The following is a 26,006-nucleotide window of genomic DNA, read 5'->3' on the forward strand; positions in this document are numbered from 1 at the left end:
ATGGGATACAGTGAATGAGGGAAATGGGATTCAGTGACTGAGATGAATGGGATGCAGTGACTGATGGAAATGGGATGCTGTGACTGAGGGTAATGGGTTTCAGTCACACTGTGAAATGGGATGCTGTGGCTGAGTGAAATAGGATGCAGTGGCTGTGTGAAATGGGATGCAGTGACTGAGGGCAATGGGATGCAGTGACTGAGGGCAATGGGATGCAGTGACTGAGGGCAATGGGATGCAGTGACTGGGTGAAAGGGAATGCAGTGACTGATGGTAATGGGATGCAGTGAATGAGGGGAATGCGATGCCGTTTGAGTGAACTGGGATGCGGTGACTGAGTGAAATGGGGTGCTGTGACTGGGGGAAATGGGATGCAGTGACTATGAAATGGGATGCAGTGACTATGAAATGGGGTGCAGTGACTGAGGGAAATGGGATACAGTGACTGAGGGAAATGGGATACAGTGACTGAGGGAAATGGGATGCAGTGACTGAGGGTAATGGGATGCTCTGACTGACGGTAATGGGATGCAGTGACTCTGTGAAATGCGATGCATTGACTGAGGGAAATGGGATGCTGTGAATGAGTGAAATGGGCTGCAGTGACTGAGGGAAATGGGATGCAGTGACTGAGATAAATGGGATGCAGTGACTGAGATAAATGGGATGCAGTGACTGAGGGAAATGGGAGGCACTGACTGAGTGTAATGGGACGCAGTGACTGAGAGTAATGGGATGCAGTCACTGAGGGTAATGGTTTTGCAGTGACTGAGATAAATGGGATGCCGTGACTGACGGTAATGGGACACACTGACTGAGTGGACTGGGACACAGTGGCTGAGTGAAATGGATGCTCAGTCTCGGTTAAATGGGATTCACTGTCTCTGTTAATTGGGATGTAGTGACTGACGGAAATGGGATGCAGTGACTGAGTGAAATGGGATGCAGTGACTGCGGGAAAGGAGATTCAGTGACTGTGGGAAATGGCGTGTTGTGACAGACGGTAATGGGATGCAGTGACTGAGTGAACTGGGATGCAGGGACTGAGATAAATGGGATGCAGTGACTGAGATAAATGGGATGCAGTGACTGAGTGAAATGGGATGCAGTGACTGAGTGAAATGGGATGCAGTGACTGAGGGAAATGGGAGGCACTGACTGAGCGTAATGGGACGCAGTGACTGAGAGTAATGGGATGCAGTCACTGAGGGCAATGGGATGCAGTCACTGAGTGAAAGGGAATGCAGTGACTGATGGTAATGGGATGCAGTGAATGAGGGGAATGCGATGCCGTTTCTGAGTGAACTGTGATGCGGTGACTGTGTGAAATGGGGTGCTGTGACTGAGGGAAATGGGATACAGTGACTGAGATTCATGGGTTGCAGTAACTGATGGAAATGGGATGCAGTGACTGAGTGAAATGGGATGCAGTGACTCAGTGAAATGGGATGCAGTGACTCAGTGAAATGTGACGCATTTACTGAGGGAAAGGAGATTCAGTGACTGTGGGAAATGGGATGCAGTGACTGAGGGTAATGGGATGCGGTGACTGAGGGAAACGGGATGCCGGGACTGAGGGAAACGAGATGCAGTGACTGTGGGAAATGGCATGCAGTGACTGAGGGGAATGGGATGCAGTGACTGAGTGAAATGGGGTGCAGTGACTGAGTGAGATGGGATGCAGTGACTGAGTGAGATGGGATGCAGTGACTGAGTGAGATGGGATGCAGTGACTGAGTGAGATGGGATGCAGTGACTGAGTGAGATGGGATGCAGTGACTGGTGGAAATGGGATGCAGTGACTGGTGGAAATGGGATGCAGTGACTGGAAATGGGATTCAGTGACTGAGGGAACGGAGATGCAGTGTCTGTGGGAAATGGGATACTCCGACTGTTGGTAATGGGTTGCAGTGACTGAGGCTAATGGGATGCAGTGACTGAGTGAAATGGATGCACTGTCTCAGTTAAATGGGCTTCACTGTCTCCGTTAAATGGGATGCAGTGACTGAGGGAAATGGGATGCAGTGACTGAGGGCAATGGGATGCAGTGACTGAGGGCAATGGGATGCAGTGACTGCCGCAAATGGGAGGCAGTGACTGAGGGAAATGGGATGCAGTGACTGTGTGGAAATGGAATGCAATGACTGATGAAAATTCGATGCAGTGTCTGTTTGAAATGGGATCCTGCAACTGAAGTTAATGGGATGCAGTGACTGAGGGTAATGGGATGCAGTGACTGAGGGAAATGGGATGCAGTGACTGACGGTAACGCGATGCAGTGACTCTGGGTAATGGAATGCAGTGAATGAGGGATAGGAGATGCAGTGACTGAGGGCAATGGGATGCAGTGACTGAGGGCAATGGCATGCAGTGACTGAGGGCAATGGCATGCAGTGACTGAGGGCAATGGGATGCAGTGACTGAGGGCAATGGGATGCAGTGACTGTGGGAAATGGGTTGCTGTCACTGATGGACAGGGTCACAGTGACTGAGTGAAATGGGATGCAGTGACTGATGGAAGTGGGATGCTGTGACTGAGTGAAATGGGATGCAGAGACTGATGGAAATGGGACGCAGTGACTGAGGGAAAGGAGACGCCCTGAATGATGGAAGTGGGATGCAGTGACTGAGGGAGATGGGATGCAGTGACTGAGTGAAGTGGAATGCAGTGAATGATGGAAATGGGATGCAGTGACTGAGGGTAATGGGTGCAGTGACTGAGGGTAATTGGATGCAGTGACTGAGGGTAATGGGTTGCATTGTCTGAGTGAAATGGGATGCAGTATCTGTGTGAAATGGGATGCAGTGACTGAGGGCAATGGGATGCAGTGGCTGTGTGAACTGGGATGCAGTGGCTGTGTGAACTGGGATGCAGTGGCTGTGTGAACTGGGATGCAGTGGCTGTGTGAACTGAGATGCAGTGACTGCGGGAAAGGAGATGCAGTGTCTGTTTGAAATGGGATCCTGCAACTGAAGTTAATGGGATGCAGTGACTGAGGGTAATGGGTTGCAGTGACTGAGGGTAATGGGACGAACTGACTGACTGAAATGGGATGCAGTGGCTGATGGAATGGAGATCCAGTGACTGTGGAAATGTGATGCAGTGACTGAGGGTAATGTGATGCAGTGACTGAGGGTAACGCGATGCAGTGACTGTGGGTAACGGGACGCAGTGACTGAGGGTAATGGGATTCAATGACTGAGGGAAATGGGATGCACTGACTGAGTGAAATGGGATGCAGTGACTGAGTGAACTGAAATGCAGTGACTGCGGGAAAGGAGATGCAGTGTCTGCTCGAAATGGGATGCAGTGGCTGAGGGCAATGGGATGCAGTGACTGTGGGAAATGGGATGCAGTGACTGTGGGAAATGTGTTGCAGTGACTGAGGGTAACGCGATGCACTGTCTGTGGGTAATGGGATGCAGTGAATGAGAGATAGGAGATGCATTGACTGAGGGCAATGGGATGCAGTAACTGAGTGAAATGGGAGGCAGTGACTGAGTGAAATTGGATGCTGTGACAGAGGGTAATGTGATGCAATGACTGAGGAAAGGAGATGCAGTGACTGAGGGAAAGGAGATGCAGTGAATCTGGGAAATGGGATGCAGTGACTGAGATGAATGGGATGCAGTGACTGATGGAAATGGGTTGCAGTGAATGAGGGTAATGGGTTGCAGTGACTGAGTGAAATGGGATGCAGTGACTGAGTGAAATGGGATGCAGTGACTGAGTGAAATGGGATGCAGTGACTGTGCGAAATGGGATGCAGTGACTGTGCGAAATGGGATGCAGTGGCTGTGTGAAATGGGATGCAGTGACTGACGGAAAGGAGATGCAGAGTCTGTTTGAAATGGGATGCAGTGACTGAGGGCAATGGGATGCAGTGACTGAGGGCAATGGGATGCAGTGACTGTGGGAAATGGGATGCAGTGACTGTGGGAAATGGGTGCAGTGACTGTGGGAAATGGGATGCAGTGACTGTGGGTAATGTGATGCAGTGACTGAGGGTAATGTGATGCAGTGACAGAGGGTAACGCGATGCAGTGACTGTGGGAAATGGGTTGCAGTGACTGAGGGCAATAGGATGCAGTGACTGAGGGCAATGGGATGCAGTGACTGAGTGAAATGGATGCACTGTCTCAGTTGAATAGGATTCACTGTCTCCGTTAAATAGGATGTAGTGACTGAGTCAAATGGGATGCAGTGGCTGAGTGAAATGGGATGCGGTGGCTGAGTGAAATGAGATGCAGTGACGGAGGGAAATGAGATGCAGTGACTGAGGGAAATGGAATGCAGTGACAGAGGGTAATGGGATGCACTGTCTCAGTGAAATGGGATGCACTGTCTCAGTGAAATGGGATGCACTGTCTCAGTGAAATGGGATGCTCTGACTGAGTGAAATGGGATTCTCTGACTGAGTGAAATAGGATCCTGTGACTGAGGGAAAGGAGATGCAGTGTCTGTTTGAAATGGCATCCTTTCACTGAAGTTCAAGGGATGCAGTGACAGGGTAATGGGATGCCATGACCGAGGGTAATGGGATGCAGTGGCTGTGTGAAATGGGATGCAGTGACTGAGTGAAATGGGATTCAGTGACTGAGGGTCATGGGATTCAGTGACTGAGGGTCATGGGATGCGGTGACTGACTGAAATGGGATGCGGTGACTGACTGAAATGGGATGCGGTGACTGAGGGGAATGGAATGCGGTGACTGTGGGAAATAGGGTGCGGTGACTGAGGGAAATGGATGCACTGTCTCAGTTGAATAGGATTCACTGTCTCCGTTAAATAGGTTGTAGTGACTGAGTCAAATGGGATGCAGTGGCTGAGTGAAATGGGATGCAGTGGCTGAGTGAAATGGGATGCAGTGGCTGAGTGAAATGAGATGCACTGACTGAGGGAAATGAGATGCACTGACTGAGGGAAATGAGATGCAGTGACTGAGGGAAATGAGATGCAGTGACTGACTGAAATTGGAAGGAGTGACTGAAATGGGAGGGATTGACTTACTGAAATGGGAGGGAGTGACTGAGTGAAATGGGAGGGAGTGACTGAGTGAAATGGGAGGGAGTGACTGAGTGAAATGGGAGGGAGTGACTGAGTGTAATGGGAGGGAGTGACTGAGTGTAATGGGAGGGAGTGACTCAGTGAAATGGGATGCAGAGACTGAGTGAAATGGCATGCAGGCACTGAGTGAAATGGGATGCTGGGACTGAGGGTAATGTGATTCAGTGACTGAGGAAAGGAGATGCAGTGACCATGGGAAATTGGTTGCAGTGACTGTGTGAAATGTGCTGCAGTGACTGAGTGAAATGGGATGCAGTGACTGAGTGAAATGGGATGCAGTGACTGAGTGAAATGCGATGCAGTGACTGAGGGAATGGTGATGCAGTGACAGTGCGAAATGGGTTGCAGTGAATGAGGGAAATGGGATGCAGTGACTCACTGAAATGGGAGGGAGTGACTGACTGAAATGGGAGGGAGTGACTGACTGAAATGAGATGCAGTGACTGAGTGAACTGGGATGCAGTGACTGAGTGAAATTGGATGCTGTGACTGACGAAAGGAGATGCAGTGACTATGGGAAATGGGATGCAGTGACTGAGTGAAATCGGATGCAGTGACTGCGTGAAATGGGACGCAGTGACTGAGAGAAATGGGACGCAGTGACTGAGAGAAATGGGACGCAGTGACTGAGGGAAATAGGATGCAGTGACTGACTGAAATGGGAGGTAGTGACTGAGTGAAATGGGACGCACTGAGTGAGTGAAATGAGACACAGTGACTGAGTGAAATGGGACGCAGTGACCGAGTAAAATAGGATGCAGTGACTGACTGAAATTGGAGGTAGTGACTGACTGAAATGGGACAGAGTGACTGAGTGAATTGGGAGGCAGTGACTGAGTGAAGTCGGTGGCTGTGACTGCGTGAAGTGGGAGGCTGTGACTGAGTGAAAAGTGGTGCAGTGACTGAGTGAAAAGTGATGCAGTGACTGAGGGTAATGGGATGCAGTGACTGAGGGTAATGGGATGCAGTGACTGAGGGCGATGAGATGCAGTGACTGACTGAAATTGGAAGGAGTGACTGAAATGGGAGGGAGTGACTGACTGAAATGGGAGGGAGTGACTGACTGAAATGGGAGGGAGTGACTGACTGAAATGGGAGGGAGTGACTGACTGAAATGGGAGGGAGTGACTGAGTGAAATGGGACGCACTGAGTGAGTGAAATGAGACACAGTGACTGAGTGAAATGGGACGCAGTGACCGAGTAAAATAGGATGCAGTGACTGACTGAAATTGGAGGTAGTGACTGACTGAAATGGGACAGAGTGACTGAGTGAATTGGGAGGCAGTGACTGAGTGATGTCGGTGGCTGTGACTGCGTGAAGTGGGAGGCTGTGACTGAGTGAAAAGTGGTGCAGTGACTGAGTGAAAAGTGATGCAGTGACTGAGGGTAATGGGATGCAGTGACTGAGGGAAATGGGATGCAGTGACTGAGGGCAATGGGATGCAGTGACTGAGGGTAATGGGATGCAGTGACTGAGGGCAATGGGATGCAGTGACTGAGGGCAATGGGATGCAGTGACTGAGGGTAATGGGATGCAGTGACTGAGGGTCATGGGATGCAGTGATTGAGTGAAATGCGATGCACTGACTGAGGGAAGGGAGATGCAGTGACAGTGCGAAATGGGTTTCAGTGACTGAGATGAATGGGATGCAGTGACTGATGGAAATGGGATGCTGTGAATGAGAGTAATGGGTTGCAGTCACTGACTGAAATGGGATGCTGTGACTGAGTGAAATGAGCTGCAGTGAATGAGTGAAATGAGCTGCAGTGAATGAGTGAAATGGGATGCAGTGGCTGTGCGAAATGGGATGCAGTGGCTGTGTGAAATGGGATGCAGTGACTGAGGGAAAGGAGATGCAGTGTCTGTTTGAAATGGGATCCTGTGACTGAAGTTCATGGGATGCAGTGACAGGGTAATGGGATGCAGTGACTGAGGGTAATGAGATGCAATGACTGAGTGAAATGGATGCACTGTCTGAGTTAATTGGGATTCACTGTGTCCGTTACAAGGGATGCAGTGACTGAGGGCAATGGGATGCAGTGACTGAGGGCAATGGGATGCAGTGACTGAGGGCAATGGGATGCAGTGGCTTTGTGAACTGAGATGCAGTGACTGCGGGAAAGGAGATGCAGTGTCTGTTTGAAATGGGCTGCAGTGACTGAGGGCAATGGGATGCATTGACTGAGGGCAATGGGATGCATTGACTGTGGGAAATGGGATGCAGTGAACGTGGGAAATGGGTGCAGTGACTGAGGGTAATGTGATACAGTGACTGTGGGTAACGCGATGCAGTGACTGTGGGAAATGGGATGCAGTGACTGCGGGCAATGGGATGCAGTGACTGCGGGCAATGGGATGCAGTGACTGAGGGCAATGGGATGCAGTGACTGAGGGCAATGGGATGCAGTGACTGAGTGAAATGGGATGCAGTGGCTGTGTGAAACGGGATGCAGTGACTGAGGGTCATGGGATTCAGTGACTGAGGGTCATGGGATTCAGTGACTGAGGATCATGGTATTCAGTGACTGATGGAAATGGGATGCGGTGACTGAGTGACATGGCATGCGGTGACTTAGGGGAATAGATGCACTGTCTCAGTTGAATAGGATTCACTGTCTCCGTTAAATAGGATGTAGTGACTGAGTGAAATGGGATGCAGTGGCTGAGTGAAATGGGATGCAGTGGCTGAGTGAAATGGGATGCAGTGACAGAGTGAAATGGGATGCAGTGACAGAGTGAAATGGGATGCAGTGACAGAGTGAAATGGGATGCAGTGACAGAGGGAAATGGGAAGCAGTGACTGAGGGTCATGGGATGCAGTGAGTGAGGGTAATGGCACGCACTGTCTGAGTGAACTGGGACGCAGAGACTGAGGGAAATGCAATGCAGTGACTGAGGATAGGACGCAGTGACTGAGGCAAATAGGACGCAGTGACTGAGTGAAATGGGGTGCAGTGACTGAGTGTAATGGGATGCAGTGACTGAGGGCAATGTGAGGCAGCGACTGAGTGAAATGGGCTGCAGTAACTGAGGGAAAGGAGATGCAGTGACTGTGGGAAATGTGTTGCAGTGACTTTGGGAATTGGGTTGCACTGACTGAGGGAAATGGGACGCAGTGACTGAGTGAAATGGGATGCAGTGACTGAGGGAAATGGGAGTGAGTGACTGACTGAAATGGGATGCAGTGACTGATTGAAATGGGATGCAGTTACTTAGCGAAATGGGATGCAGTGACAGAGGGAAATGGGATGCAGTGACTGTGGGGAATAGTGTGCGGTGACTGAGTGAAATGGGATGCAGTGACTGAGTGAAATGGGATGCAGTGACTGAGGAAAGGAGATGCTGTGACTGATGGTAATGGGATGCAGTGACTGAGTGAAATGGGATGCAGTGACTGAGTGTAATGGGATGCCGTGACTGAGGAAAGGAGATCCAGTGACTATGGGAAATGGGATGCAGTGACTGAGTGAAATGGGGTGCAGAGACTGAAAGACATGTGATGCACTGACTGCGTGAAATGTGATGGAGTGACTGAGAGAAATGGGACCCAGTGACTGAGGGAAATGCGAGGGAGTCACTGAAATGGGAGTGAGTGACTGACTGAGTGAAATGGGATGCACTGACTGACTAAAATGGGATGCAGTGACTGAGTGAAATGGGATGCAGTGACTGAGTGAAATGGGATGCGGTAACTGTCGGAAATGGGATGCGGTGACTGAGTGAAATGGGATGCGGTAACTGAGGGAAATGGAATGCGGTGTCTGTGTGGAATAGGGTGTGGTGACTGAGGATCATGGGATGCACTGTCTCAGTTGAATAGGATTCAATGTCTCTGTTAAATAGGATGTCGTGACTGAGTCAAATGGGATGCAGTGACTGAGGGTAATGGGATGCAGTGACTGAAATGAGAGGGAGTGACTGAAATGGTAGGGAGTGACTGAGTGAAATGGTAGGGAGTGACTGAGTGAAATGGTAGGGAGTGACTGAGTGAAATGGGAGGGAGTGACTGAGTGAAATGGGAGGGAGTGACTGAGTGAAATGGGAGGGAGTGACTGAGTGAAATGTGAGGGAGTGACTGAGTGAAATGTGAGGGAGTGACTGAGTGAAATGGGAGTCAGTGACTGAGTGAAATGGGATGCCGTGACTGAGTGAAATGGGATGCTGTGACTGAGGGAAAGGAGATGCAGTGACTGTGGGAAATGGGTTGCAGTGACTGCGTGAAATGGGATGCAGTGACTGCGTGAAATGGGACGCAGTGACTGCGTGAAATGGGACGCAGTGACTGCGTGAAACGGGACGCAGTGACTGCGTGAAACGGGACGCAGTGACTGCATGAAACGGGACGCAGTGACTGCGTGAAATGGGACGCAGTGACTGCGAGAAATGGGACGCAGTGACTGAGGAAAATAGGATGCAGTGACTGACTCAAATGGGAGGTAGTGACTGAGTGAAATGGGACAGAGTGCCTGAGTGAATTGGGAGGCTGTGCCTGAGTGAATTGGGAGGCAGTGACTGAGTGAAGTGGGTGGCTGTGACTGCGTGAAGTGGGAGGCTGTGACTGAGTGAAAAGTGATGCAGTGACTGAGTGAAAAGTGATGCAGTGACTGAGGGTAATGGGATGCAGTGACTGAGGGCAATGGGATGTAGTGTCTGAGGGCAATGGGATGTAGTGACTGAGTGAAATGCGATGCAGTGGCTGAGTGAAATGCAATGCAGTGGCTGAGTGAAATGCGATGCAGTGGCTGAGTGAAATGCGATGCAGTGGCTGAGTGAAATGGGATGCAGTGGCTGAGTGAAATGGGATGCAGTGACTGAGTGAAATGGGATGCAGTGACTGAGTGAAATGGGATGCAGTGACTGAGGGAAATGGGATGCAGTGACTGACTGAAATTGGAAGGAGTGACTGAAATGGGAGGGAGTGACTGACCTAAATGGGAGGGAGTGACTGAGTGAACTGGGAGGGAGTGACTGAGTGAACTGGGAGGGAGTGACTGAGTGAAATGGGAGGGAGTGACTGAGTGAAATGGCATGCAGGCACTGAGTGAAATGGGATGCTGGGATTGAGGGTAATGTGATGCAGTGACTGAGGGTAATGTGATGCAGTGACTGAGGAAAGGAGATGCAGTGACCATGGGAAATTGGTTGCAGTGACTGATTGAAATGGGAGGGAGTGACTGACTGAAATGGGAGGGAGTGACTGACTGAAATGGGAGGGAGTGACTGACTGAAGTGAGATGCAGTGACTGAGTGAAATGGGATGCAGTGACTGAGTGAAATTGGATGCTGTGACTGACGAAAGGAGATGCAGTGACTATGGGAAATGGGATGCAGTGACTGAGTGAAATGCGATGCAGTCACTGAGGGTCATGCGATGCAGTCACTGAGGGTCGTGCGATGCAGTGACTGAGGGTCATGCGATGCAGTGACGAAGAGAAATGGGATGCAGTGACTAAGAGAAATGGGATGCAGTGACTAAGAGAAATGGGATGCAGTGTCTCAGTGAAATGGGATGCAGTGTCTCAGTGAAATGGGATGCAGTGACTAAGTGAAATGGGATGCAGTGACTGTGTGAAATGGGATGCTGTGACTGAGGGTAATGTGATGCAGTGACTGAGGAAAGGAGATGCAGTGACGATGGGAAATGGGTTGCAGTGACTGATTGAAATGGGTTGCAGTGACTGAGGGTAATGGGATGCAGTGACTGTGGGTAATGGGATGCAGTGACTGTGGGTAATGGGATGCAGTGACTGTGGGTAATGGGATGCAGTGACTGAGGCTAATGGGATGCAGTGACTGAGGCTCATGGGATGCAGTGACTCAGCATCATGGGATGCAGTGACTGAGCGTCATGGGATGCAGTGACTGAGCGTCATGGGATGCAGTGACTGAGCGTCATGGGATACAGTGACTGAGGGTCATGGGCTGCAGTGACTGAGTGAAATGTGATGCAGTGACTGAGGGAAGGGAGATGCAGTGACAGTGCGAAATGGGTTTCAGTGACTGAGGGAAATGGGATGCAGTGACTGACTGAAATGGGATGCTCTGACTGAGGGAAAGGAGTTGCAGTGAATGTGGGAAATGGGATGCAGTGACTGAGTGAAATGGGATGCAGTGACTGAGTGAAATGGGATGCAGTGACTGAGGGTAATGGGATGCAGTGACTGAGTGAAATGCAATGCAGTGACTGAGCGTCATGGGATGCAGTGACTGAGCGTCATGGGATGCAGTGACAGAGCGTCATGGGATACAGTGACTGAGGGTCATGGGATGCAGTGATTGAGTGAAATGTGATGCAGTGACTGAGGGAAGGGAGATGCAGTGACAGTGCGAAATGGGTTTCAGTGACTGAGGGAAATGGGATGCAGTGACTGACTGAAATGGGATGCTCTGACTGAGGGAAAGGAGTTGCAGTGAATGTGGGAAATGGGATGCAGTGACTGAGTGAAATGGGATGCAGTGGCTGTGCGAAATGGGATGCAGTGACTGAGGGAAAGGAGATGCAGTGTCTGTTTGAAATGGGATCCTGTGACTGCAGTTCATGGGATGCAGTGACAGGGTAATGGGATGCAGTGACTGAGGGTAATGGGATGCAATGACTGAGTGAAATGGATGCACTGTCTGAGTTAAATGGGATTCACTGTGTCCGTTAAATGGGATGCAGTGACTGAGTGAAATGGGATGCAGTGACTGAGTGAAATGGGATGCATTGACTGTGGGAAATGGGATGCATTGACTGTGGGAAATGGGTGCAGTGACTGTGGGAAATGGGTGCAGTGACTGAGGGTAATGTGATACAGTGACTGAGGGTAACGCGATGCAGTGACTGAGGGCAATGGGATGCATTGACTGAGGGCAATGGGATGCATTGACTGAGGGCATGGGATGCATTGACTGAGGGAAATGGGATGCAGTGACTGTGGGAAATGCGATGCAGTGAACGTGGGAAATGGGTGCAGTGACTGAGGGTAATGTGATACAGTGACTGAGGGTAATGCGATGCAGTGACTGTGGGTAATGGGATGCAGTGAATGAGGGATAGGAGATGCAGTGACTGAGGGCAATGGGATGCAGTGACTAAGGGCAATGGGATGCAGTGACTGAGGGCAATGGGATGCAGTGACTGAGGATCATGGGATTCAGTGACTGATGGAAATGGGATGCGGTGACTGAGTGACATGGCATGCGGTGACTTGGGGGAATAGATGCACTGTCTCAGTTGAATCGGATTCACTGTCTCCGTTAAATAGGATGTAGTGGCTGAGTGAAATGGGATGCAGTGTCTGAGTGAAATGGGATGCAGTGTCTGAGTGAAATGGGATGCCGTGACAGAGGGAAATGGGATGCCGTGACTGAGTGAAATGGGATGCAGTGACTGAGGGTCATGGGATGCAGTGAGTGAGGGTAATGGCACGCACTGACTGAGTGAACTGGGACGCAGAGACTGAGGGAAATGCAATGCAGTGACTGAGGATAGGACGCAGTGACTGAGGTAAATAGGGTGCAGTGACTGAGTGTAATGGGATGCGGTGACTGAGGGCAATGTGAGGCAGCGACTGAGTGAAATGGGCTGCAGTAACTGAGGGAAAGGAGATGCAGTGACTGTGGGAAATGTGTTGCAGTGACTTTGGGAATTGGCTTGCACTGACTGAGGAAAATGGGACGCAGTGACTGAGTGAAATGGGATGCAGTGACTGAGGAAAGGAGATGCTGTGACTATGGGAAATGGGATGCAGTGACTGAGGGTAATGGGATGCAGTGATTGAGGGAAAGGAGATGCAGTGAATGTGGGAAATGGGATGCAGTGACTGAGGGAAGTGGTATGCTCTGACTGAGGGTAATGTGATTCAGTGACTGAGGGAAATGTGATGCAGTGACTGAGTGAAATGTGATGCAGTAACTGATTGATTGAAATGTGATGCATTGACTGAGGGAAATGCGATGCAGTGACTGAGGGAAATGGGAGGGAGAGACTGAAATGGGATGCAGTGACTGAGGGAAATGGGAGTGAGTGACTGACTGAAATGGGAGGGAGTGACTGAGTGAAGTGGGAGGCAGTGACTGAGTGAAATGGGAAGCAGTGACTGATTGAAATGGGATGCAGTTACTTAGCGAAATGGGACGCAGTGACTGAGGGTCATGGGACGCAGTGACTGAGGGTCATGGGACGCAGTGACTGAGGGTCATGGGACGCAGTGACTGAGGGTCATGGGACGCAGTGACTGAGGGTCATGGGACGCAGTGACTGAGTGAAATGGGATGCAGTGACTGAGGAAAGGAGATGCTGTGACTGATGGTAATGGGATGCAGTGACTGAGTGAAATGGGATGCAGTGACTGAAAGACATGTGATGCACTGACTGCGTGAAATGTGATGTAGTGACTGAGAGAAATGGGACGCAGTGACTGAGGGAAATGCGAGGGAGTCACTGAAATGGGAGTGATTGACTGACTGAAATGGGAGGCAGTGACTGAGTGAAATGGGATGCACTGACTGACTAAAATGGGATGCAGTGACTGAGTGAAATGGGATGCGGTAACTGAGGGAAATGGAATGCGGTGTCTGTGTGGAATAGGGTGCGGTGACTGAGGGCCATGGGATGCACTGTCTCAGTTGAATAGGATTCACTGTCTCTGTTAAATAGGATGTCGTGACTGAGTCAAATGGGATGCGTTGGCTGAGTGAAATGGGATGCATTGGCTGAGTGAAAATGGATGCATTGGCTGAGTGAAATGGGATGCATTGGCTGAATGAAATGTGATGCAGTGACTGAGGGTAATGGGATGCAGTGACTGAAATGAGAGGGAGTGACTGAAATGGTAGGGAGTGACTGAGTGAAATGGGAGGGAGTGACTGACTGAAAATGGGATGCAGTGACTGCGTGAAATGGGATGCAGTGATTTTGGGAAATGGGATGCAGTGACTGAGTGAAATGGGACGCAGTGACTGAGTGAAATGGGACGCAGTGACTGAGTGAAATGGGACGAATTGACTGAGTGAAATGGGATGCAGTGACTGAGTGAAATGGGATGCGGTGACTGAGGGGAATAGGGTGCGGTGACTGAGGGAAATGGATGCACTGTCTCAGTTGAATAGGATTCACTGTCTCCGTTAAATAGCAAGTCGTGACTGAGTCAAATGGAATGCTGTGACTGACGGTGATGGGATGCACCGTCTCAGTTCAATGAGATTCACTGTCTCAGTTAAATGTGATGCAATGACTGAGTGAATATGATGAAGTGGCTCAGTGAAATGGGATGCAGTGGCTGAGTGAAATGGGATGCAGTGGCTGAGTGAAATTGGATGCAGTAGCTGAGTGAAATGGGATGCAGTGGCTGAGTGAAATGGGATGCAGTGGCTGAGTGAAATGGGATGCAGTGGCTGAGTGAAATGGGATGCAGTGACTGAGGGAAATGAGATTCAGTGACTGACTGAAAGGGAGTGACTGACTGAAATGGGAGGGAGTGACTGACTGAAATGGGAGGGAGTGACTGACTGAAATGGGATGCAGTGGCTGAGTGAAATGGGATGCAGTGGCTGAGTGAAATGGGATGCAGTGACTGAGGGAAATGAGATGCATTGACTGAGGGAAACGAGATGCAGTAACTGAGGGAAAGGAGATGCAGTGACTGTGGGAAATGGAATGCTGTGACTGAGGGTAATGGGATGCAGCGTCTCAGTTCAATGAGATTCACTGTCTCAGTTAAATGGGATGCAGTGACTGAGTGAAATGGGATGCTCTGACTGAGGGAAATGGGATGCTGTGACTGATGGAAAGGAGACGCAGTGACTGTGGGAAATGGGTTGCAGTGACTGTGGGAAATGGGTTGCAGTGACTGTGGGAAATGGGTTGCAGTGACTGAGGGAAATGAGATGCAGTGACTGAGTGAACTGGGATGCAGTGACTGAGTGAACTGGGATGCAGTGACTGAGTGAAATGGGATGCAGTGACTGAGGGAAATGAGATGCAGTGACTGAGTGAATGGGATGCAGTGACTGAGTGAATGGGATGCAGTGACTGATGGTAATGGGATGCAGTGACTGAGTGAAGTGGGATGCAGTGACTGAGGGAAATGGGATGCTCTGACTGAGGGAAATGGGATGCTGTGACTGATGGAAAGGAGACGCAGTGACTGTGGGAAATGGGTTGCAGTGACTGTGGGAAATGGGTTGCAGTGACTGTGGGAAATGGGTTGCAGTGACTGAGGGAAATGAGATGCAGTGACTGAGTGAACTGGGATGCAGTGACTGAGTGAACTGGGATGCAGTGACTGAGTGAAATGGGATGCAGTGACTGAGGGAAATGAGATGCAGTGACTGAGTGAATGGGATGCAGTGACTGAGTGAATGGGATGCAGTGACTGATGGTAATGGGATGCAGTGACTGAGTGAAGTGGGATGCAGTGACTGAGGGAAATGGGATGTCGCGACTGATAGAAACGGGATGCAGTGACTGAGGGAAATGGTACGCACTGAGTGAGTGAAATGGGACGGAGTGACTGCATGAATTGGGAGGCAGTGACTGAGTGAAATGGGGTGCTGAGACTGAGTGAAATGTGATGCAGTTACTGTCGGAAATGTGACGCAGTGACTGAGGGAAATAGGATGCAGTGACTGAGTGAAATGGGATGCAGTCACTGTGTGAAATGGGTGCAGTCACTGTGTGAAATGCGATGCAGTGACTGAGTGAAATGCGATGCAGTGACTGAGTGAAATGCGATGCAGTGATGGACGGGAATGGGATGCAGTGACTGACAGAAATGTGATGCAGTGACTGACAGAAATGTGATACAGTGACAGTGGGGAAATGGTATGCAGTGACTGAGGGAAATGAGATGCAGTGAATGTGGGAAATGGGATGCAGTGACTGAGTGAAATGAGATGCAGTCACTGACTGAAATGGTAGGGAGTGACTGACTGAAATGGTAGGGAATGACTGACTGAAATGCGAGGGAGTGACTGAGTGAAATGGGAGTCAGTGACTGAGTGAAGTCGGAGGAAGTGACTGGGTGAAATGGGATGCAGTGACTGAGCGAAATGGTATGCAGTGACTAATGGAGTTGGAGTGCAGTGACCACATCAGATTTGGTACTGGGTCATGAGCCCGGCCAGGTGTTAGATTTCGAAGTAAGTGATGACCTTGGTGATAGCGATCACAATTCTGTTATGTTTACTTTGGTGATGGAAAGGGATAGGTGTGCACCACTGGGCAAGAGTTATATCTGGGTGAAAGGCAATTACGATGAGATTAGGCAAGATTTAGAGAGCATAGGATGGGGAAGGAAACTGCAGGGGATGGGCCCAGTAGAAATGTGGAGCTTATTCAATGAAAAGCTCCTGTGCTTCCTAGATAAGTATGTACCTGTCAGGCAGGGAGGAAGCAGTAGAGCACGGAAGCCATGGTTTACGAAGGAAGTGGAATCTCTGGTCAAGAGGAGGCAGACGGCTTCTGTTACTATAAGATGTGAATGCTCAGTTGGGGTGCTTGAAGGTTACAAGGTCGCCAGGAAAGACCGAAAGAGAGATCTCAGAAGAGCCAGGAGGAGACATGAGAAGTTGTTGGCGGATAGGATCAGGGTAAACCGTAAACTTTTCTGTCGGTATTTAAGGAATACAAGAATGAGAAAAGTAAGATTAGGCCCAATTAAGGATAGTAGTGGTAAGTTGTGTGTGGAGTCAGATGAGATAGGGGAAGCGCTAAATGAATATTTTTCAACAGTATTCACTCTAGAAAACGACAATGTTGTCGAGGAGAATACAGAGATACAGGCCACTGGACTAGGTGGGATTGAGGTTCACAAGGAAGAGGTATTTGAAATCCTACAGAGGGTGAAGATAGCTATGACCCCTGGGCCGGATGGGATTTATCCTCGGATCCTCGGGGAATCCGGGGAGGAGATTGCCGAGCCTTTGGCATTGATCTTTAACTCATCATTGTCTGCAGGAATAGTGCCCGATGACTGGAGGATAGCAATTGTGGTTCTCCTGTTCAAGAAGGGGAGTGGAGACAACCCTGGTAATTATCGGCCAGTGAGCCTTACCTCAGTTGTTGGTAAAGTGTTGGAAAAGGTTCTAAGGGATAGGATTTACAATCATCTAGAAAAGAATAAATTGATTAGGGATAGTCAGCACAGTTTTGTGAAGGGTAGGTCGTGCCTCACAAACCTTATTGAGTTCTTTGAGAAGGTGATCAAACAGGTAGATGAGAGTAAACCGGTTGATGTGGAGTATATGGATTTCAGCAAGGCGTTCGATAAGGTTCCCCAAAACAGACTATTGTACAAAATGCAGAGGAATGGAATTGTGGGAGATCTAGCAGTTTGGATCAGAAATTAGCTTGCTGAAAGAAGACAGAGGGTGGTAGTTGATGGGAAACGTTCATCCTGGAGACCAGTTACTGGTGGTGTACCGCAGGGGTGGGTGTTGGGTCCACTGCTGTTTGTCATTTTTATAAATGACCTGGATGAGGGCGTAGAAGGATGGGTTCGTAAATTTGCAGACGACACGAAGATAGGTGGAGTTGTGGATAGTGACAAAGGATTGGTTGCAGAGAGACATAGATAAGCTGCAGAGCTGGGCTGAGAGGTGGCAAATGGAGTTTAATGCAGACAAGTGTGAGGTGATGCACTTCGGCAGGAGTAACCAGAAGGCAAAGTACAGGGCTAATGGTAAGATTCTTAGTAGTATAGATGAGCAGAGAGATCTCGGTGTCCATGAACACAGATCCTTGAAAGTTGCCACCCAGATTGACAGGGCTGTTAAGAAGGCCTACAGTGTTTTAGCTTTGATTATTAGAGGGATCGAGTTCCGGAACCGAGAGGTTATGGTGAAGCTGTACAAAACTCTGGTGCGGCCGCACTTGGAGTATTGTATACAGTTCTGGTCACCGCATTATAAGAAGGATGTGGAAGCTTTGGAAAGGGTGCAGAGGAGATTTACTAGGATGTTGCCTGGTATGGAGGGAAAGTCTTACGAGGAATGGCTGAGGGACTTGAGGGTGTTTTCATTAGAGAGAAGAAGGTTGAGAGGTGACTTAATTGAAACATATAAAATAATCAGAGGGTGAGATAGGGTGGATAGGGAGAGCCTTTTTCTTAGGATGGTGACGGTGAGCATGACGGGGCATGGCTTTAAATTGAGGGGTGAAAGATATAGGACAGATGTCAGAGGTAGTTTCTTTACTCAGAGAGTAGTAAGGGATTGGAACGCTTTGCCTGCAACGATAGTAGATTTGCCAACTTCAGGTACATTTAAGTGGTCATTGGACAAGCATATGGACGTACATGGAACAGTGCAGGTGAGATGGGCTTGAGATCGGCATTACAGATCGGCACAAGATCGAGGGCCGAAGGGCCTGTACTGTGCTGTAATGTTCTATGTTCTATGGCTAGCTCTCCCTGTGCTCCGTGTGATTTAACTTCCCTACTGGACCTCTGTGAGGAACCTTCTTGAACGCCTTACTGAAGCCCATATACGTCCATCTTTCTGCCTGAATCAATGCTCTTCATTACTACTTTAAAAAACTCATTCAAATTACATGAGTTATGATTTCCTGTGCACATGTGTCCTCGGATCCCATGGACTGTTTCCTGTTCGAACAGTCTTCAAATGGGGGATCTTGTCAAAAGCTTTGCTGAAGCCCAAGTAGACTGTATCAAATGCATTGCCCTCATCCACACACCTAGTTAGCTCTTCAGTCATAGATTCATAGAGTCATCCAGCACAGAATCAGGACCTTCAGCCCCAATCATCTGTACTGACCAGGTGTCCCAAACTTAACCGGTCCCATTTGCCTGCGTTTGGTATCCGTCTAAACCTTTCCTCATTGTGTACCTGTCCAAATGTCTTTTAAATACAGTAATATTATCTGCCTCTACCACGTCTGTTGGCAGCTCATTGCATTCACGCACCACCCTCTGTGTGGGAAAAGTTGCCTCTCGGGTCACTTTTAAATCTTTCCCCTTTCACATTTGAACCTCCTCCCTTCTAGCTTTGGACTCCCCGACCTTGGTTATTCCCCTTATCAATGCCCATCATGATTTTTTACACCTCTGGAAAGTCACCCCTTCGTCTCCGATACGCCAGGGAAAAAGTCCGAGCCTATCCACCACTCCTCGTAAACCCTCCAGTCCCGGCAATGACCTTTTGTAATTATTTTTGCACTCTGTATAGTTGAACAGCATTCTTCCTACGGCAGGGTAACCAGAATTCACTGAAGTATTATGACATAGAACATAGAACATTACAGCGCAGTACAGGCCCTTCGGCCCTCGATGTTGCGCCGACCTGTGAATCCAACCTGAAGCCCATCTAACCGACACTATTCCATTACCATCCATATATTTAGCAATGTTCATTTAAATGCCCTTAAACTTGGCAATCTACTCCTGTTGCAGGCAGGGCATTCCGCACCCATACTACTCTCTGAATAAAGAACCTCCCTCTGACATGTGTCCCATATCTACCTCACCTCAATTTAAACCTATCTCCACTCGTGCTCGCCATCACCATCGAGGAAAAAGGCTGTCGCTGTCCACCCTATCTAATCCTCTGATTATCTTGTATGTCTCCATTAAGTTGCCTCTTCACCTTCTTTTGACAAAAACAGCCTCAAGTCTCGAAGCTTTTCCTCATAAGACCTTCCTTCCACACCAGACAAGATCCTCAGAAACCCCCTCTAAATCCTTCCGATAATGTGGCGATCAGAACTGTACGCAATACTCCAAGCACAGCCGCACCAGTGTTTTGTACAGCTGCAACATGACCTCATGGCTCCGAAACTCAATCTCTGTACCAATAAAACCTAACACGCCGTACGCCTTTTGAACAAGCCTATCAATCTGCGTGGCAATTTTCAGGGATCTACACACATGGACACCGAGATCTCTCTGCTCATCCACACCACCAAGATTCTGGGCAGCACGGTGGCTCAGTGGTTCGCATTGCAGCCTCGGGCAATCGTCTGTGCGAAGTTTGCACGTTCTCCCTGTGTCTGCTTGCATTTCCTCCGGGTCCTCCGGTAAAGGCGGATAAGGGAGAGGAGGGGAATATGTGTCTGGTGGCGGCATCCTGCTGGTGGTGGTGGAAATGGTGCCTGATGTTTGTATGGATGTGGGCATGTGGGTTGATAGGTAAGGTCAAGTGGAAGCTTATTGCTGTCTTGGGAGGGAAGAGAAAAGGTGAGGGCAAAAGTGCGGGAGCTGGGTTGCACACAGTTGAGGGCCTTGTTGACCGCGGAGCCAGGGAATCCTCAGTTGAGGAAGAAGGTGGACATTTTGCAGGCTCCCTTGTTGATGTTGGCCTCATGAGAACATATTCGATGGAGATGGAGGAAGTGAGAGAAGAGGTTGGAGTCTTTACAGAAAGTGGGGTGTGAGGATATATAGACCAGGTAGCTGTGAGAGTCAGAGAGTTTGTAATGGATATTAGTGCGAAGCCTACCCCCAGGAATGGAAGCAGAAATGTTGAGGAAGGGAAGGGTGGAGTCAGAGATAGAGCAGGTGAAAGTGAGGGCAGGATGGAAATTGGAGGCGTAGTTGATGAAGTTTTCCAATTTCAGACAAGAGAGAGAAGCAGTCGGATGATATCATTGATGTATCGGAGAAAGTGTTGTGGGTGGGAATGTTCCACGTACCCCGTGAAGAGACAGGTATAACTCGGGCCCATGCAGGTGCCCGGAGCTGCTCCTCTTACCCGAAGAAAATGAGAGGAGTTAAAAAAGAAGTTGTTGAGGGTGAGGATGAGGTCGACCAAGTGGAGGAGGGTGGTGGTGGGAGGGGAATGTTCAGCTCTTTGCTCCAGGAAGAAGAGGACAGCCCGAAGAACCTCCCGGTGGGGAATGGATGTGTAAAGGAATTACACGTTCATGGTAAAGAGGACGCAGCTGGAACCGGCAAACTGATGTTTTTAAACCTGCGTAAGATGTCAGAGTATTTCTGGATGTACGTGGGCAGGGCTTGGACCAGGGGACAGAAGATTGAGTCAAGGTAGGAAGAGATGAGTTCTGTGGGGCAGGAACAGGCTGAAACAATGGGTCTGCCAGGACAGTCTCATTTGTGGATTTTTAGGGGGCGTAGGAGCAACCTGTGGGGAGCTGTGGCCTTTCAGCTTGGAAGCAGAGGGGGAAGATCACCGGACAGACCAAGATCAGTTACTGTAGTAGATACAATGGCCCGGTGCGGTCATGGTCCAGGAGAAGTCGGAGGAGGTATCTGAGAGCTGGCGCTCAGCCTCTGCAAGGTAGACTTCAGCTCACCAGACCACAGCAGCACCACCTTATCGGCAGGCTTAATAACAAAGTCAGGGTGAGATATGAGTGCGTGGAGGGCAGTCAGTTGGGCAGGACATAGGTTGGGTTTGGTGCGGGGAACAGAGAAATTGAGGTGATATCACGTCGACAGTTCTAAATGAACAGATTGAGTGCACCTGCATCCCCACCTTAACAATTCTGCACTGAGGGTGTCTGCACTGAGGGGTGCCATTAACTGTATATTTTTCCGTAATAGTTGATTTCCCAAAGTGGAGCATCTCTCATTTAATGGATTAAAATCCACTTGCCGTTTCTGCAACTGATCTGTATCCTTTTATGACGTCTACACTCATCACGATTCTACCAATCATTCTATTGTCTGCAAACTTGCTAACCCATCCATCTATATTTTCACCTCAGTCATTTTGTATAGACCACAAACAGCAGAGGTCCCAGCACAGATCCCTGCGGAACACCAATCGTCCTGGATCTACAGCCTGAAAAGCACCTTTCCACCACTTGCCTCTGTCTTCTCTGGGCAAGCCAGTTGTGAATCCAAGCATCCAAGCCATCATGGACTCGGTGCATCTTAATTTTCTGGATGATCCTACCATGAGGCACCTTGTTGAAAGTATTGCTGAAATCCATGAAAACAATATCCACTGCTCTACCTTCATTGATCGCATTCGTCACCTCCTCAAAAAATTCAGTCAAGTTAGTAAGACATGACCTGCCCTGCACAAAGCCATGCTGACTGTCCCGAATTGGGCCATGCTGTTCCAAATACAGATAAATACAATCCCTAAGAATTCTCTCCAATAGCTTCCCAATGAACGATGAGAAACTCGCTAGTCGAGAGTTTCCTGGATTGACCCTATTTCCCTTCTTGAACAGAAGAAGAACATTTAGCAACTTGCTAATCCTCCAGTACCCCTCCAGTGGCTACCAAGGACACAAAGATCTTGCTGAATGCCCCGACAATCTCCTCTCTCACCTCGCTCAAAAACCTTGAGTAGATACCATTGGGTCCTGAGGACTTATCCACCTTAATGCTCTTTCTTGATTTCAAAATGCTGTTATCATATTCGCATGCTCCACACAAATCCCACTATCCTCCATACCCTTCGCCTGAGTGAATAGTGATGCACAGTACTCATTTAGGATCTTGCCCACATCCTCTGCTTCCGTACACAAGTTCCTTCCTTTATCCTGAATGGTCGTACCTTCTTGCTATTTATCCCCTTGTTTTAGATGTATGCACAGAATGCCTTGGGATTTCCTTCAACCCTGCTTGCCAAGGTCATTTCATAGCCTTTGTTTTTCTGCTTTCTTTATGTCGGCCCTGTTCGATTTTAGCTTCGTAAACCTGACATATTTTTGTTTTTCCCTTTTGACTAAATTCACAACCTCCCCAATTATCCAAGGGTCTTTTACCTTGCCATCCTTGTCCTTCCTCCTTCCTGATCCTAAACTCATAAGCAGGCCTTTAAACAATTCCCATATGGCAAATGTGACAGCTCCTCCCAATTAACACTCCCCAGCTCCTACCTAAAACTGATATAATTTACTCTCCCCCAAGGTCCTGACTTGTCCTTCTTCATAGCAATCTTAAAATTGAAGGAGTTGTGATCACTATTTCCAAAATGCTTTCCCACCCTTCTCACCAGTTACCTGACCAGGACAAAGTCCAGTATGGCCCATCTTCTATCCACATACTGTGTCAAGAAACTCTCTTGAATAGTCTTAACAAATTCAGCCTCATTTAAACTCTTGTTGTAAGGGAGTCCCAGTCAATACCGGGGAGGTTAAATTCACTGACTGTGACAACTCTGAGTTATTGCATCGTTTCAAAAGCTGCCTACATATTTGTTCCTCAGTGTGTCAGTGGCAACAGGGGAGCAGGCTATTAGTTTAATCTGATCAGAGTGATTGTGTCTATCTTATTTTTGAATGCTACCTCTGTTGCCTCAGTGGGCAAGCCCTCCAGAATGTCCTTTCGAGGTGCAGATGTAACATTTCCCACAGGTTAGGAGTGCACCTCCTCCTTTTATCTTCCCCTCTATCTTGTCTAAAGCAATGAAACCCTGGAACATTGAGCAGCCAGTCCTGTCTCTGTCTCAACCAAGCCTCTGCAATGGCCTCAACATCAGAGTCCCATGTACTGATCCAGGCTCTAAGCTCATCTGCCTTACCTATAATACTCCTTGCACTGAAATAAACATATTTCAGATTGGTCATGCCATCATGTTCATGTACCTGTCTCTGACTGCCATTCTTTTCTGATTTATTGGTCCTAGCATGTACCTGCCATCAATTCATCTACTTGCTGACCTGCTGCTCTGGTTCCCAGCTGCCTGCCAGTCTTTAAATCCTCCCAAGTAGCACTAGCAAACCTCCCTGTGAGGGTATTTGTTCCCGTTCAGTTTAGGTGCAACCCATCCCTCTTACACAGGTCACCCCTTGCCCAAGAAGCGGTTGCAATTATCCATGAACCTGAAAGCCTGCCCCCAGTACCAGCTCCTTAACCAATGCATTCATCTCACCTATCTTTCTCTGACTTAACTCACTAACATGTGGCACTCGTGGCAACCCATAAATTATTCCCCTCTAGGTCCTGCCTTTCAGCCTCTTTGCTAACTCCTTGTACACAGTCCGTAGGATCACATCCCTCTTTCTACCTCCGTCATTGGTACCAATGTGCAGAATGGCCTCTGGCTGCTCACCCTCCCCGTTAAGAATTTGTTGCAACCACTCAGAGATTTCCTTGACCTTGGCACCAGGGAGGCAACACACAGACCTGGTATCTCAAATGTGGCTACAGAAACTGTGCCCCCAACAAATGAGTCTCCACCACGATCACTCACTTGGATTTACCTGACCCTGTCCCACAGCAGGGCGGTTTGTACCACGGACCTGGCTACTGCTGATTATATAACCGTTCCAGTTTAGTTTTAGATCAGTGTTAACCTTGATGAAGTGGATAGCCAAGCACCTCAGTGGTCTACAGGACAGGAGAAATAAATTCTTAAGCTCACGGATTCTGTGACAGTCAAAGACAAGCACTGAATTGTTCTAACCTCATTTCCAACACCTGGCCCAGAGCCTTGCATGGCTTGGATAACACTTGCACATTTAAAAAAAATGTAAGGATGATGGTGAGGACATGAAATTTTGTGATATGGTCATATTCTCTATTGTTGGAGCTGATTGCTGCTTCGCACTTGTATGGTGCAAATGTTACTTATCCTTTGTCAGGCCAAGCCTGATAATTGTCCAAGTCTCACTGTATTTTCTCATCGTTGACTTCACTGTTGGAAAAGTCATGAATTCTGCTGGACACCTGGACAATATTCAATGAACATTCATGTCTCCACTTTGGTTCAAGTGAAGACATGACTTCAACCAGTGCAGGTATCCAGTGAATGCCACTGACTCAATTTTCTATTCCTCTGCTGAACACCACATTCAATCAGAAGTTGCCTTGGTGGAAATGACAGATTGCACTTTCCTTCCTTTTCAAGCTCAGGATCTCTGATCATATTTGTGGTAAATCCTGAATGAGGTTGCGAGAAGTGTGGCATGACGAAAAGTAAACTGAGCCTCAGTGTGCAACTGTTTGACAGCACTGTCATCCAGATGTTGCATTACTTTGCTGATGATTGAGAATACATTGAGGTCATAATTGGTCAGGACAATTTGTCTGCCGATTGCGTGATAGGTCATCTTTCTCTGAAATGTGAGTGTTGCAAGTGTTTAAAAATGTACTGGAAAACATTTACTGTTGGTGTGGTGACCTTGGGGCACATTGTTCCAATACAGTTTGTGGGATGCTGCCAGGTGCCATGGCATTTGCAGTATCCAGAACATTCAGTCTTGTCATTGCGTGAAATAATTTGAATTGCGTGTAAGTTAAGATCTGTGATGCCTCCTCAGGATGAGCGCAAGAAGATCATCCAGACTGATGCTATGAATGGTTTCATCTGCTCTTTCACCTTTTGTTCATAACATCTTGTAATAACTGCCATGTAGCCTGATGAGAAACTAAAGCTCATCTTGATTCATTTGCATTCGAAGGTGCCTATTTTTCCCAAACAAAAGGACCCATCACTGAGCGGGAAGTATGGAGAATGTTATAGACATCAGTGGTGAGATAATGCTGGATCTTGACCAGCAAAACCATTGTTGTGTTGTTGAAATGCAAACAAAAATCTATATGATGTAAACTTTATTCTCAGCTAATCCCTTTGTCAAATGACAGATTCTGATGTTGGTTCCTGGAAAGCCTCCATTGTTGGAGGACGAGAAGCCGTATCCAATTGAAGCAGCATAGGCTTCTGCGATGACTGTGGAAACCACTGCTTATGCCTTGCTTCAAGCGTTGTCAAGGAATGATATTGACTATGCAACACCGATTGCGAGGTGGCTAACGATGCAACAGAACTGTGGTGGTGGATTTCACTCGACGCAGGTAAATGCTTGAGATCACAACAACAGGCATTCAGATATTTCCATTGATCATGTTACTAACTGGTGGTTGTTGCTGTTTGCAATCAAACTGGACACTGCATTTTCATCGTAGATAATGGGAACTGCAGATGCTGGAGATTCCAAGATAATAAAATGTGAGGCTGGATGAACACAGCAGGCCAAGCAGCATCTCAGGAGCACAAAAGCTGACGTTTCGGGCCTA

The 26,006-nt window shown here is 48.5% G+C and overlaps 1 long non-coding RNA gene across 1 annotated transcript in view; it reads left to right on the forward strand.

Annotated features, from left to right (window-relative positions):
- The window catches only part of LOC132206700 (uncharacterized), a 39,404-nt gene extending 13,656 nt beyond the window's left edge, over positions 1-25,748 (forward strand). The window contains exon 3 of the long non-coding RNA XR_009443103.1: positions 25,575-25,748. This is a non-coding gene — a long non-coding RNA (uncharacterized LOC132206700). The remainder of the gene's footprint in view (positions 1-25,574) is intronic.
- Positions 25,749-26,006: the final 258 nt, after the last annotated feature.

Source organism: Stegostoma tigrinum, chromosome 41 (assembly GCF_030684315.1).
Source record: "Stegostoma tigrinum isolate sSteTig4 chromosome 41, sSteTig4.hap1, whole genome shotgun sequence".
NCBI lineage: Eukaryota > Metazoa > Chordata > Chondrichthyes > Orectolobiformes > Stegostomatidae > Stegostoma > Stegostoma tigrinum.